Consider the following 15,624-nt stretch of genomic DNA (forward strand, 5'->3'; position numbering starts at 1 on the left):
GAAAAATTGATAAGCTTCTTGTTGTTCCTGGAAAGCACAGTTTGGAAGCTGAGTGATAAGTGCTCAGACATTTGCTTGTTCTTTTTTTTTTTTCTCTCATAAAAAATATTTTTAAATTGGAGTATAATTGCTTTACAATGTGTTATTTTCTGCTGTACAATAATGTAAATCAGCTGTATGTATACATATATCTCCTCCGTCTTAGCCTCCCTCTCGCCCTCCCATACTACCCCTCTAGGTCATCACAGACCACCAGGCTGAGCTCCGGTGCTATGTAGCACCTTCCCACCACCTATCAGTTTTATGCATGGTAGTGCAGGTATAGCGATACTGCTCTCTCAGTTTGCCCCCCCCTTTCCTTCCCACCCCTCACATTGTGTCCACAAGTCTTCATCTCTATTCCTGCCCTGCAAATAGGCTCATCAGTACCTTTTTTTTAGATTCCATGTGCTGTATGCTGTGCTTATTTGCCCAGTCGTGTCTGACTCTTTGTGACCCTATGGACTGCAGCCTGCCAGGCTTCTCCGTCCATGGGATTCTCCAGGCAAGAATACTGGAGTGCGTTGCCATGCCCTCTTCCAGGTTATCTTCTCAGCCCAGGGATTGAACCCAGATCTCCTGCATTGCAGGTGGACTCTTTATGGACTAAGCCGCCAGGGAAGATTCCATATATATATCACATACACACACGTGTTAATATATGATATTTGTTTTTCTCTTTTGGACTTCATTTGTATGAGAGACTCTGGTTCATCCACATCACTGCAAATGACCCAATTTCATTCCTTTTTATAGCTGAGTAATATTCCATTGTGTGTGTATATATATCTCACAACTTCTTTATGCATTCATCTGTTGATGGATATTTAGGCTGTTTCCATGTCCTTGCTAGTGTAAATAGTGCTGCAGTTAACATTGGGATACATGTGTCATTTTGAATTATGGTTTCCTCATGTATTGGAGGAGGAAATGGCAACCCACTCCAGTGTTCTTGCCTGGAGAGTCCCAGGGATGTGGGAGCCTGGTGGGCTGCCGTCTATGGGATCGCACAGAGTCGGACACGACTGAAGCGACTTAGCAGCAGCAGCAGCAGCAAGGTATATGCCCAGTAGTTGGATTGTTGGGTCACGTGGGGGCTCTGTTTTAGTTTTTGAGAAACCTCCATATTGTTTTCCATAGTGGTTGTATCAGTTTACATCCCCGCTTCATTCTTATTTTTAGCTTTTGGTTGCTTTGTTATTTTTATCAAAGTAAAACAAATATATGATAAAAAAAAAAAAAAAACTTTTTTAAAGGGTTGTAACACATACATCCTCTCCACTTCTAATCTCCACAGAAATACCCTTTGATGGCTTCAGTTTTAAAATTTCCAGTTGCCTCCATTTATTAAATAATGCAATTCTACTGTTACTGCTTGATTTATTATCTTTTCCATGTTTTCTATTGTGTCATAAAAGGTGGGGATTTAACTTGAAATGCACATCCTACCATTGTCCAGGATTTTTGGGTGTTGGGCTGTGCACAGGTAATGGGGCTATTTTCTTCCTCACCTCCTTTTTTTTGCATTCACATTACATATATTGACCCTACTTATTTTACCTTTTACCTCTATAAACTACTTATTCAATTAATTAATGGCTGTCTTGGGCCTTTGTTGCTCTGCTGGGCTTTCTCTAGTTGTGATAAGTGGGGGCTGTTCTCTAGTTCGGGTGCTCTGGCTTCCCGCTGTGATGGCTCTAGGGCTGGGTTTCAGTGGGTGCCGTATATGGGCTTAGTTGCCCTGTGGCATAAGGGATCTTCCCAGACTAGGGATTGAACCTGTGTCACCTACCTTGACAGTTAGAGTCTTAATCACCGGGCCACCAGGGAAGTCCCTCTATTTTATTTTGAGTGTTGTAGTCTCATCTTTAACTTCGGTTGGACCCTTGCGTCTACCTAGCACTCTTTCTAGTTTTCTGTGATTTGAATCTCCTTGTTTCTCCATCCTAAACTTCCAACCTCTCTCCCTCTCGTCTCTCCTCAGAGAAGATCTTGCCTCCCTCAGATAAATGTATCTGAAGTAACCAAGAGAGGTCTCACGATTTTGTACCATAACTACAAAGTAACCACCTCCACCATGATTTTTTCCTACTTTTTTCCTGCTAAAATGGAGGAAGTGCGTTTTTTCCCCCATTTAAGCGTATTCACTTTAATCTACTTTTGACTCTTGTGAGTCACCCAATGCATTTAACCCCTACTGAGTCCTCTGGATTCTGCTTCTAAATTCTGTCCAATTCTCTTCATATCTCCTGTCACACTTATCCCAGCTGTATCAGACGACAGTGGACCTGTGTGGTCTGCCATTCCACTCTTGCTCCCACCCAGTCCACAGAGCACCCAGGGTGAGTTTTCGTAAGTGTGATTTCTTATTGTAGCTCCCTGTTGCTTAGTGTATTTCAGTGGCTTCCCATTGCCCTTGGGGTAATGTCTAAACAACTTAGTGTATGCGTGCATGCTCAGTTGTGTCTGACTCTTTGTGACCCCGAGGACTGTAGCCTGCTGGGCTCCTCTGTCCATGGAATTTTCCAGGCAAGAATACTGGAGAGCATGGTAAATCTTGTCTTTGCTTATCTTTTTATTTTCTCTCTTGCCGACTATCCATTATATCTTTGCTTCGAGTTAAATTATCTGATGGGAGAAATTTTTTTTTGAATTATCAAAATACTCAAAGTTATATGAGAAGCGAGTAAATGAATAGATGGGTGGATTATAAGGATTGTGGAATTTTGTTTATGCATACATAGTTTACAAAATAATTTACCTGCAGAGATAGTCTTGTTTATATTTTATAATTGTTAACTCTAAAAGATTAACTGAGTCAGAGAAAAAGTGTACTTCAGCAACATGTTAAAATGTCTTTGTTTACCACATTCAGTGAGCCAAATACCATCAACTTCAGGACTTTCACTGATAAGCTGAATATTTGAATGACTCATTTCACAAATGAGTTTGAAGTGATTTGCAAATATTCCACAGTTTTCCTTTTTCTCATTTTAGCTGGTTAAAAGCCATAAATGACCGTTTTGTATTTGTCACAATTAATATATCTCAGAAATAGGGGTACAGCTCATTTCCAATGCAGTTTACATAAATCTCCGAGTCAGACATGCCACTTTTAATGAAATAGCATTCATTTTTCTGTCTGAGAAGAAATTTTCATCTGGGGAGATGTTATTATGTCAAAAGGGCATTTTCATCCAGAAGGCTTGTAACATTAGATTGATAAAACTTATCTCCTCCTTGCTTAAATTCTTTATCTCATGCTGTGCTCAGATGTTGGTTCGCTAGGCACATATTCTCATGGTTCCATTTTCTCATGGAAAATTATTAAACTGAATTCTTTAAAGGCATTAACCCTTCAATCCTCTTTTTAATTAATCAATAGCAAGATAAATTTGCATTGATTTTGACCCCAAACCCCTGAGAGTCAGTACAATTTATTTTGCATTGGCTCTATGTAGACATTATAATTATGATGAAAGTAATTCCTAAGAAACAGATGATACAAGTTAAGACCTTAAGTGGCAATTTGTGGTAGTAACAATTACACATGAAAGCCCCCAAGTTGTCTTAAGAAAGCTTTCATACAATCATGAGCCAAAGCAACATTCAGAAATCCTCTTTAAAAGTAAATAGGTGGTTCATGAATATTGTGTGATCCAGGGATTTCAAGATATGTCTCTTTCTAGTTCTGAAAGGAAATCTTTGGTAATTTATGCAGGGAGATCATATTGAAATGTATTCCTGGAGCACCGGGGCTTCAATGACCTCTCTGCCGTGGCTGGAGTCAATGGTGCTTTCGCACCACAGCACACCAAGGTACTTTGTGTGTGTGTATGGAAGTGTGATATGGACTGGCTCATGTCCCTGCCAATATGCAAATGCTGAAGCCTAATCCCCAATGTGGCTGTATTTGGAGATGAGATTTTTAAGGAGGTAATTAAGTTTAATTAAGCCATAAAGTTATATCTCTAATCTGATGGGACTGGTGCCCTTAGAGAAGAGGAGGAGACACCAGAGACCCACATGCACACAGAAATAAAGGCCATAAGATAATAAGGGCACTATGAGAGGCCTCATCTGTGAGCTGAAAGAGAGCTCTCACTAGAAGCCCACACTGCTGACACCTGAGCTTGGACTTCTAGCCTCCAGACTGTGAGAAAAGTAATTTCTGTTTTTAAGCTACCCTGTCTGTGGTATGCTGATGAAGCAACCTGAGCTAATACAACGTGTGTGTGTGTGTGTGTGCGCGCGCGTGCGCGCGCGCGTACTAGAAAGAGTGAGCAAAAATGAGTGCCTGGGATACTGAGCTCTATACAACTATGATTTGATTGACAAAAAGATGCCAGTGGTGGTGGTTTAGTTGCTGCTGCTGCTGCTAAGTCGCTTCAGTCGTGTCTGACTCTGTGCAACCCCATAGACGACAGCCCACCAGGCTCCTCCGTCCACAGGACTCTGTAGGCAAGAACACTGGAATGGGTTGCCATTTCCTTCTCCAGGTTTAGTTGCAAAAAGTCATTAAAAAGTGTAAAGTTTCTGTAAAAACATAGGATATGGAAACTGGCAGAAAGAATTTCATAAAGAAAAATGCAATACAGTGTACAATACTTCCAGGATTCTTAGGGCTGCTAATTGTTCTCCACTCCCTAACAGCTGCTGCTCCATGGTCTGCAGGGAGTGAGGGATCTGCCAGGTGTGAGAGACTTGCTCTTGTCATGATAAAAGGTGGTGTGTGTGCGTGCTCAGTCACTCAGTCATATCTGACTCTTTGCAACCCCATGTGCTGTAGCCTGCCAGGCTTCTAACAGGTTGCTGATATTCATTACTAGCAGTTCTGGAGATACTGAAGAGATGCCTATCTGTGCACTGAGTGTATTTAGTTAGTCTCAAACAGCCCAGTATATTCCTGAAAGTTATTAAGAATGTGGGTGAAGCAAAGATCAATGTTTTAAAAAATCACTGAATCCATAGAAGGTAGTGACAAGTTGAAATTATAATGGAGTAATCACAGCTCAGGCACACACAAGGGAAATCAGGTGGCCATTGAGGATCTGATCTCAGACACCTCCCTGTACCACTGAGGACTTGAGCTTTGAGCTATACCAGTCCCGAGGAAACCACACCTGCCATCTGCAACTTCAGGGTCTAAAGATCTCCCTGGTAACTATGTAACCACTTCAGACCCCAACCAATCCTTGTTTGATTAACACCGTCACATCTTGCCAGCTCCAGTTATAATTTTTGACACACAACTTGGGTAACTAGCTGTGGCCTTGTAGCTTTTGCCTTTATAAGCTTCCTCCACTTTGTAGTCTCAGTTCAGTTCAGTTCAGTCGCTCATTCGTGTCCGACTCTTTGCGACCCCATGAATCGCAGCACGCCAGGCCTCCCTGTCCATCACCAACTCCCGGAGTTCACTCAGACTCACGTCCATGAAGTCAGTGATGCCATCCAGCCGTCTCATCTTCTGGCGTCTGGTGGAACACAATTCAAGTGCTTCTTGACACTGTGTCTCTCTGGCTGCAGTCTTTTTTTTTTTTTTAAGCTGGAGTATAGTTGCTTTACAATGTTGTGTTAGTTTCTGCCGTACAGCAAAGCGAACCATCTACACGTATACATGCATCTCCTGTTCTTTGGATTTCCTTCCCTCTTGGTCCCCCCACAGCACTGAGTGGCATTCCCTGTACTCTGCAGTGGGTTGTCATTAGTTACTTATTCTATACATATTAGTATATGTATGTCCGTCCCAATCTCCCAGTTCATCCTACCACTTCCCCTTTCCCACTTGGTAACCATAAGTTTGTTCTCTGCATCTGTGTCTCTGTTTCTGCTTTGCAAATAAGTTCAGTTCTAGTGAATCCCAAGTAAATGCCTCTTTATTTCTATCAGGTTTCCATTTCTGAAATTTTGGCTAATAAGAGACAAACACAAATGTATAAAATTAAAAATGTAGTTTCATAAATTTGAAAGCCTAGATAACACAAAAATATAAAGTACCACATTAACTTAAGAAGTAGAAAATCTCAGTAGATTTATCATTTTGAAGGAAAATAAAAATATTCTTTGAAGTCTACTCCCTTGACTCCAAAATACTTGAAATATGTAGATTTGTTGGTGAGTTTTTTAAAATTTGGGGGGAAACATCCCCTTTCCTCTTAGCTTTTCCAGAAAATATGATTTTGAGTATGCCAGAAGAGTCCAATATGTGGAAATCTAATAAAGCAGACTACCTCAATAGATTAAATAAGAGAATTTGTAATATCATCTTAACAAATATTTATTGAGTAATGATATTGACTACAGAATTTTGCTAAAAGAGAGAGTAAAAAGTATAATCAACACTCAGGCCTCCCAGATGGGAAGACACAGTTGTAGTATTATTAAAAAATAATATTGTAGTTCAAAACAGTAAATAATTAAACACCAACATGATTCATTGATGCTTGTGAAGAATTGATGCTTTTGAAATGTGGTGCTGGAGGAGACTCTTGAGAGTCCCCTGGGCAGCAAGGAGATCAAACTAGTCAATCCACAAGAAAATCAACCCTGAATATTCACTGGAAGGACTGATGCTTAAACTAAAGCTCCAATACTTTGGCTACCTGATGTGAAGAGCCAACTCATTGGAAAAGGCATGATGCTGGGAAAGACTGAAGGCAAGAGGAGAAGGGGGTGACAGAGGATGAGATGGTTGGGTGGCTTTGACTCAATGGACATGAGTTTGGACCAACTCAATGGACATGTGAAGGAGATAGTGAAGGGACAGGGAAGCCTGGTGTGCTGCGGTCCATGGGGTTGCAAAGAGCTGAACATGACTGAGCAGCTGAACAACACCACCAAATACATACAACAAGAACTCAGAAACAGAGGAGACTGATATAGCTCTAAAGGTAATTTAGGCTGGACTATTAGACATTTCTCCCTAAAATCAAAAAGAGTCATATTGCCTGCTTTAATAATCCACATTTGGAAAAAAATGCAGCACTTTCTGCCTAAACTGCTTGGTGTGAATACATATCTGAACCTTTGTTTCATAGTATAAACTATGAAAACATAAAAAGAGCAGGAGATTTTAAGAGTGGGAACACATGTATACCTGTGGCGGATTCATTTTGATATTTGGCAAAACTAATACAATTATGTAAAGTTTAAAAATAAAAAAAAAAATAATAAAAAAGAGTGTGTTCCAGTGACCCCTGACAATATTGTGAATTAAGCAATGAGGGTATTTTTGCTAACTCTAGCCATTTTGTCTGTTATTTTACCAATACTGGCCTTGTAATATCCAGGGAAAGCCTCTCAAATATCCAATTCTCCACTGGTTGTTGACACATTAGTTTAAACTTAGTCATTATGTAAATGTGCCTTGAGGTTTAGTTACCCTTAGGAAAGGCAAGATTTTGTCCCTTACCAAAGCCGCATTAATGTCAGAAATTTTACATTAGAAATTAGATAGGACATACGTTTTGGGAAATATTTAGAAGCACTATAAGGGTAGACATTTCTGTCTTGATGCCCTTGGCCCTTGGCCCCCTGCTCTCCTGCCTGGGGGCAAGGACACAGAGATGAGTAGTAGTAACAGCTTAGACAGGAAGCCGGATGGCCTAGGTTGAAATTCCAACTCTGTTGTTAATTATTTGTGTGACCTGGGGCCTTCTTAACATCTTTGTGGCTTAGTTTCCTCATCAGAAAAGTGTAGTGTATATACACAACATATACAAATGGTCTACGTTTCCATCCTGTGCAGATGCAGTGATGTCATCCATGTAAAATGCAGCATTTCTGGCGAGCAGTATGCCCTTACCAAGGATTAAATGCTTCCTTGATAGTTCAGCTGGTAAAGAATCCACCTGAAATGTGGGAGACCTGGGTTCCATCCCTGGGTTGGAAAGATACCCTGGAGAAGGAAAAGGCTACCCACTCCAGTATTCTGGCATGGAGATTTCCAGAATTCCTGACAGACTTTATTTTTAGGGGCTCCAAAATCACTGCAGATGATGACTGCAGCCATAAAATTAAAAGACGCTTGCTCCTTAGAAGAAAAGTTATGACCAACCTAGATAGCATATTAAAAAGCAGAGACATTACTTTGCCAACAAAGGTCCATCTAGCAAAGCTATGGTTTTCCAGTAGTCATGTATGAATGTGAGAGTTGGACTATAAAGAAAGCTGAATGCCAAAGAATTGATGCTTTTGAACTGTGGTGTTGGAGAAGACTCTTGAGAGTTCCTTGGACAGCAAGGAGATCCAACCAGTACATCCTAAAGGAAATCAGTCCTGAATATTCATTTAGAGGACTGATGCTGAAGCTGAAACTCCAATACTTTGGCCTCCTGATGTGAAGAACTGACTTATTTGAAAAGACCCTGATGCTGGGAAAGATGGAAGGCAAGAGGAGAAGGGGACAACAGAGGATGAGATGGTTGGATGGCATCACCGACTCAATGGACATGAGTTTGAGTAAACTCCAGGAGTTGGTGATGGACAGGGAGGCCTGCGGTGCTGCAGTCCATGGGGTTGCAAAGAGTCGGACATGACTGAGCAACTGAGCTGAACTGAACTAAAGGATTAAATAGTAATCTGGGGACAGCACTAGTCATGCTAATCAAGTGCCATTGCACACACACCACAGTAACAATAGGAGTAATCCCCTGCTCCTTCACGTTTGACACACACTTCAGAACACGAGTGACATCCTACTAGTGGTTCTGATACGGTGTGGTCAAACTCTGATGGAAGGTTAGTACTTTCTACCTGCACAATAGCATTCTAATAGTTCTATTATCAATGATTCTCTTTAAAATGCTCTATGAGAAGCACATCTGTGTGCCTCTAGGGTTGCTTTAGTTGCCTGAAAGTTTAGGCATGGGACTGGTTCTCTCCTGAGTAACAGCTTCATTGTGTTCTGTGTCGCTAGGAAGTGCCTGGGTGTCCGTCCTGCAGCCCAGGGCACGGGAGAAGCACTCCTTTCCTTATGGAACCATGTTTCTTCACATGCTGTGATCTGGCCTCAGAATAAAGAGCCCCCATATCTACCTCTTCTGATCTGATGTTACCATATAGTGGGGAATATGGATCACAAAGGTAGCGTAAAACATCTGATTTGAGGGCAGCCAACCATTTATTGCCACATTATCTGCTTCTGAAAAAGAGACTACAAAAGCTGTCCCCACCCCTCCTCCCTTTCCCAACACATAAAACTTGATGAGATATTAACATCTAAATTACAGCACTCTTTATTTTCATTCTTTTCTGTTCCAGAGGCATTAGACTGTTTCAAACTGTCTTCTGGGGAAGCTTAATAAGACCTTATGCTTTTATGTGGGTCTTTCCCAATGCGGCAACCTGATGTCACTCCCTGTGTCCATGAAGGGGAATATCAGAGACTGCTGGCAATTTGGGCCCTTGTTGTCCGTATCTCAACACAAATTCAACCTTACAGGTGCTTGAGCCCAACAGCTTGAACCAGATAAAAGGTAAAATTTTTGCTCTCCTCCACCTGTGAATACCCTGGGTGTTTAGGCCCTTTCTTGCCTGTTCTCTTCCTGTTGGCATACCTGTAATATGAACCCAAGATAGGCTTTTAATTAGCAAGTTGGAAGGACTGAAGCCATGCTGTCACTGGGCCTGTTGAGGCCTGTTTTCCATGAACAGTAAGTGAAGAAGAGTGTTATCTAGCAAGAAAGCCCTACTGCCCCTGCCTCCCCAGCCATGGTCACACTTTGGCCATACCGTGTGACTTGTAGGATCTTACTTCCCAACCAGGTTTGAACCTGGGGCCTTTGGCAGTGAGAGAGCATAGTCCTAACCACTGCACCACCAGGGAATTCCCTAACTCTTCTTTTAAGGCCCAGCTCAGATGGCACCTTTTTTCTATGGTTTTTCATAATACCTTGTCCTTTCTCCACTGTCCTCTGAGCTAGTGAGCAAATGAGTTTGCCCATCTGTCTTTCTCAGGATTGTATGTATAATATAGATTTATTAGTTTGTGCCTATGCCCTGTTTGCTAGTCTATGATGACACAGTTACTTTATTTTTTCAAATTAATTTTTATTGGAGTATAGTTGATTTACAATATTGTGTTAGTTTCAATTGTACAGCAAAGTGAACCAATTATACATATACCCTGTATTCAACTCTTTCTTTTTTTTCAATTCTTCTTCCATATAGGTCATTACAGAATATTGAGCAGAGTTCCCTCTGCTACCGAGTAAGTTCTTATTGGTTATCTATTTTATATACAGGAGTGTGTATATTTCAGTCCTAATCTCCCAATTTATCCCTCTTCCATTTCCTCCTCTGTAACCATAAGTTTGTTTTCTATACCTGAAACAGTTATTTTGTTTCCATTTGTACCATATGTACAAATGAACAGATCCATCTATGGTACCATAGGGCTGACATGTAAGAAATGATCATTTAATTGCTCGCTGAACTAAAATGACCTAAAATAATAGATTATATATGCAGTAATAAGTAGAGCTTAACTATATTTAAAACTTTCTTCTGGTATCTACTACCTGGATAAAAAGCTTGCTTGAATAAATCACCGAAGCACTGACTTAGTTACATTAATATTACAGCAGCTATCATTAATTGAGTGTTACTTGTACCAGAAACTACCATAGGTACTTACAACAACTCCATGTAAATGATGAATTATTCTGCCTATCTTAAAACTGAGGAAACTGAGGCTCAGAAAGGATAAACAACACCTGTGAGATTTACTAGAGTCATATTAGACATACTCTCTTCTTACTTTGGTTCTCCGCTCAACTACTTTATTTACTTACTCTTCCGAAGCTCACAATACCTCACTCCCAAGATATTTGCAGCTGCCCCCAATTCCGTATGTGGGTGACGGTGCAGGTGGAGTGCTCAGAATTCTGAGAACTGAAATGCAAGCTGGAGTAAAACTCCCTTATGCCATTTTCAGTAATGTGTGCTCATATCCCCAAGGAGCATGATGTTAAGATAAAGACACTGATCATGCTATTTAGTGTTGCAGAGGTTAACTGTTTTGTGGCAGTAAATGAATCTTAAGTCCTCTCAGAACTTGTAGAAAAAACCTTAAAATACATAAAATAAGGCCATCTATCTGTAAGCCCTTCAAAAGGGATGAATAAAAAGGCTTTTAAGATGTTGGTCATCTTTAAAATGTTAATTTATTAATTTATTCATTCAAAAGTATTTATTGAGTGCCCACAAGGCACTAGCTACTATCTGAGAAGCTAGGGCTACTGTGGTGAACAAGAAATATAAATCCTTGCTCTTGGGTTATGCTATTTTGTGCTTAGTCGCTCAGTGGTGTCCAATTCTTTGTAACCCTATGGACTGTGGCCCACCAGGCTTCTCTGTCCAGGGGGATTCTCCAGGCAAGAATACTGGAATGGGTTGCCATTCCCTTCTCCAGGGGATCTTCCCAACCCAGGGTTTGAACCCAGGTCTCGTGCACTGCAGGTGGATTTTTTACCATCTGAGAGACCAGGGTAGCCCCAAAATACTGGAGTGGGTAGCCCATCCCTTCTCCAAGGCATCTTCCAAACCCAGGAATCGAACTGGGGTCTCCTGTATTGCAGGCAGATTCTTTATTAGCTGAGCTATCAGGGAAGTCCACTCTTGGGGTATATTCTACGCTGAAAGGAGATGTAGAAAATAAAACAGATCATTATAATGTTATGTGATGGAAATTCTACTGGAAGAATTAGAGCATGCTGTGAGAAGAGACGGGGAGGATTATGTATTAGTCTGCCAGGGCTGCCATAACAAAACACCGCAGAACTTAACAACAGAAATTTACTTTCTCATGGTTCTGAAAGTTGGAAGTTCAAGATCAAGGTTGGCAGAACTAGATTCTCCTAAGGCTTCTCTCCTTGGCATGCAGATGGTTACCTTCTCACTGCACCCTCACATGTCCTTTTGTCTGGGTGTGCCAAGAAGTTGGTCACTTAAACTCCTAATTTGGCTCTTTGAATTCTTCTGCTCTCTCCTAATAGATACGTTATCTGTCCTTAAGTAAATAGGAGTTATTTGAGGGCAGGAACTGTCCTCTATTCTACATACTCTACTATATTTCAGAGGCATGTTGAGTGAAGATCTAGAGTTCAGATTTCTAGGGTCAAGCTGCCTGAACTTGAAGCCCAGCCCAGTCACTTACTAGATGCAGAAACTTGGACAAGCCATTTATTTTCTCTTTGCTTTGATGCCCTGATTTTTTAAAATGGGTATAAAATAATTATCTGTCTTGTTGAGCTTTTATGAAGATTAAATGAATTACTTTAAGGAAAACACTTAGAAGAACCCCTGGCATGCTGGAAGTACCCATTATTCTAGTTGTCGCATTCACAAGAACTTATCCTGTCCGTGTGAGCATCTCATTCTATATATTATATTGTCTCTATTGAAATGGTTTAAACTATTTTGAACTTTGTACCAAAGCAACTAAACTTTGGTCCTGTCAAAATCAGCCCTTGGTAGCAAGCAAACTGGGGTTATTGGATCTTCAGAGGCTATTCAGCATCAGAGATTGTATGTGAAAGTAAGGAATTCTCAGAATGACAGGGAAGGTTAGATTAAGAAAATGTGGATTCAGTAGAGCAGGAATGGTTTCTTCTGTGTCGCCTAATGTCAGAGCAAATTTATTTGAGTTCTCTAGGCTTGCTGCTGCATCTGAGATGATGGTATTACAATTCAAATGCATATGTAGGAGCTAAACTTGCTTAGATAAAATACTTTTGGGTACCTTGCTGAAAGCATTATCCTTCAGGTTACTGAAACGACAAGTGCTCTTTTTGTGGGTTTTTCTTTTGAGAGGGTGGTTTGTATGCATTTTAAGAACTTTATTGAGAAACAATTTATATATCATAAAATGCAGTCTAGATTTAGAGTGCATATTTCAATGGATTTAGTATTTTAACAAACTTGTGCAACCATCACCACTAATTCCAGAATATTTCCATCACCCCAAGAAGACATTTCACATTAACAGTCCCTCCCTTTGCCTCTCCTTTCCTTCACCGCCTCCTCAATCCTAGGCAGTCTCTCACCTCTCTGTCTCTAAGAATCTGTCTACTCTAGATTTGTATATAAATGGAACAACATAATATGTGGTCTTTATAGCTGCTTTCTTTAACTTAGCATACTGTTCTCGAGGTTTCTCCATGTTGTATCATTTATTAAGATTTCATTCCTTGTTATAGCTGGGTAGCCATTCATTACATGGATATGCCATATTTTGTTGATCTGTTCTTCAACTGAAGGAAAGAGTGTTTGTTGCACTGTTATAAATAATGATGCTATGATCATTTGCAGACATTTTCTTGGTGTGTGTGTGTGTGTGTGTATGTTTCTTGCATATATACCTAGAAGTGGAATTTATGTGCACCTTTAGACCATATTAATATGGCTTGAATATTTTTATAAAGGAGTAAACTCAAAGAACTTTATGCTGCATAGAAAGATGAGCACAAGGAAAACCTCCCTGAAGGTAACAGGATATCTTCAAATATTTTTCTCAGCTGTTTCCACCACTGTGTTCTGAAGAGGCAAGCAAAGATAATTCCCATTTTACAGATGAGGAAATAGGTTGTGCTGAGAAACTTGAGTTTAAATCACATGTCAGTCAAATGGAAGAGAAGGAAGAATAACCATTGTTTGTATGTTTTATTCCAAAATTCTAGCCGCTGCTTTATTAGGATATTATTGTGTTCCTACAGCCATAGAAATTTTTATAAGCTGATAACAAAGATATATTTATAAGATCAAGCTACTTATATAGCAAATTCAGTTTTCTTTTTTATGGATATATGTGGACCTTGATGTCTATACTCTGACACTTGGGCTGCTGAGTGAGTCTAGACAGAATTACCAAACAGTATGCCATATACCAATTTCAGGTTTTTAACCTCAACTGAGACCTCAAGACCATCCTGCAGTTGTCATGTTCCTGGTCCATCTCTACTTTAGGAGGTAAGAAGCTGTCAGGGGCTATGGGATGTCACATCTGATGTCTCCAGCTAGATTTCAAGATTTTTAGTGCAAAGATCGCCTCGTGTATTTTTCACTGTTAGTGTCTACTGGAGTGACTTACATTGAGGGTATTCAGTAGGGATTTTCTGATGACAGTTATTCTGATGACCTTCCTTCCTATTTGGTTTGATCGATCAAACCCTTTGCAAGATCAAACCCTTTGCAAGAAGACTTTTATTTGCAATTTATCAGGCATTTAATACAGATAATGTCTTCATTATATATGTCAGTATGTTGAAAGAATTACCAAAATATTTATATATTAAGGGATAGATATTAACTGAGGCTGAATATTTTCTAGGATTTAATATTGGTAATAATTTATAAAGAGAACCTTAGTGCATAACTTGTCTAACTTTATCCCTTTCTTTCCTTTTAGCTGTACTCATTCTCAGTCTAGCACTGGAACTGATCCTGATGTTTTTCCTACTAAAACTGAAAGGGATCTGATGGTTCGTGGCCCAGTTTAGTTTAATATTTTCCTTATTGGTTTTAGTTTGCTAGGTAAAGAAATGACTACCTTTGACCTTAAACTTAACTTTGAAAATGGAGAGCATTTGAGGATTTGAGAATGTGGCCAATACAAGCTAAATGCGCCAGGGCTTCTTATAGAGCTGAAAGTGAGAAGGACGTGTGCAATCATTGCCCTGGCTTCTCCCTTTCCAAGTGACAGCCATTCTTACCCTTTATCTACAAGTTTTTATTTGTTAGAAGATTAGTCAAGTATGAGACGAGACAAACATGAGACTGGGTAGGAATGAAGGAGACAGAAAGTGAAGCACCCTGTCGAGCTGACCTCTTGCTTTGTTTCCTGTTATCTTGTTTGACTCCTGGCCAAAAACTTTTATCCTGAAGTTAGTGAGTAAATCATAACAGACAGGATTAGACATTTCAAACTAGCGCCAATCCACCTAGATGCAGCTTTAGTCATAGATTCATACATAACAGCTTATAAGAGATTAATTTTACATGCCAAGATCTCTGTACATGAAAATATTAATGCCAGAGGCTCTAGGATGGTTTCAACAAAAAACGATAAGTGTGCAAAATATAATGAATGTATTGCTTTGAATAAACTCATATACTTTGAGTTATCATTGGCAATTATCTTGAAAACTCAGGTCACAGACAAAATTTATACTATAGAATGTATACTGTAGAATCACAAGCTTTTCTCAGTCATAAAGTCCAGATATCATGCGCATATAATAATAAGTTCATTGGTCTAGTTTTAGCTTCCTAATAAGCCTTCAGAATTAACTCATAAATACAAGTTACTGGTTCCATCGTCCTACTAATTAAGATGAAGCCATTTTCTAATGATATTACATAGTTTAATGGCTGGACATCATACTTCCAAGGTGCTCCATGTGTCCATGCATGCTAAGTCGCTTCAGTCGTGTCTGACTCCTTGTGACCCTATGTATCATAGCCCACCAGGCTCCTCTGTCCATGGGATTCTCCAGGCAAGCATACTGGAGTGGGTTGCCATGTCCTCCTTTATGGGATCTTCCTGACCCAGGAATCGAACCCACATCTCTATGTCTCCTGCATTGG

The 15,624-nt window shown here is 40.0% G+C and overlaps 1 long non-coding RNA gene across 1 annotated transcript in view; it reads left to right on the forward strand.

Annotated features, from left to right (window-relative positions):
* The window catches only part of LOC104988322, a 277,473-nt gene extending 268,111 nt beyond the window's left edge, over positions 1-9,362 (forward strand). The window contains exons 6-7 of the long non-coding RNA XR_825224.1: positions 3,761-3,858; positions 9,301-9,362. This is a non-coding gene — a long non-coding RNA (uncharacterized LOC104988322). The remainder of the gene's footprint in view (positions 1-3,760; positions 3,859-9,300) is intronic.
* The last annotated feature ends 6,262 nt before the right edge of the window (positions 9,363-15,624 follow it).

The sequence above is a fragment of the Bison bison genome, unplaced genomic scaffold (genome assembly GCF_000754665.1).
Source record: "Bison bison bison isolate TAMUID 2011002044 unplaced genomic scaffold, Bison_UMD1.0 scf7180017864123, whole genome shotgun sequence".
Classification (NCBI taxonomy): Eukaryota; Metazoa; Chordata; class Mammalia; order Artiodactyla; family Bovidae; genus Bison; species Bison bison.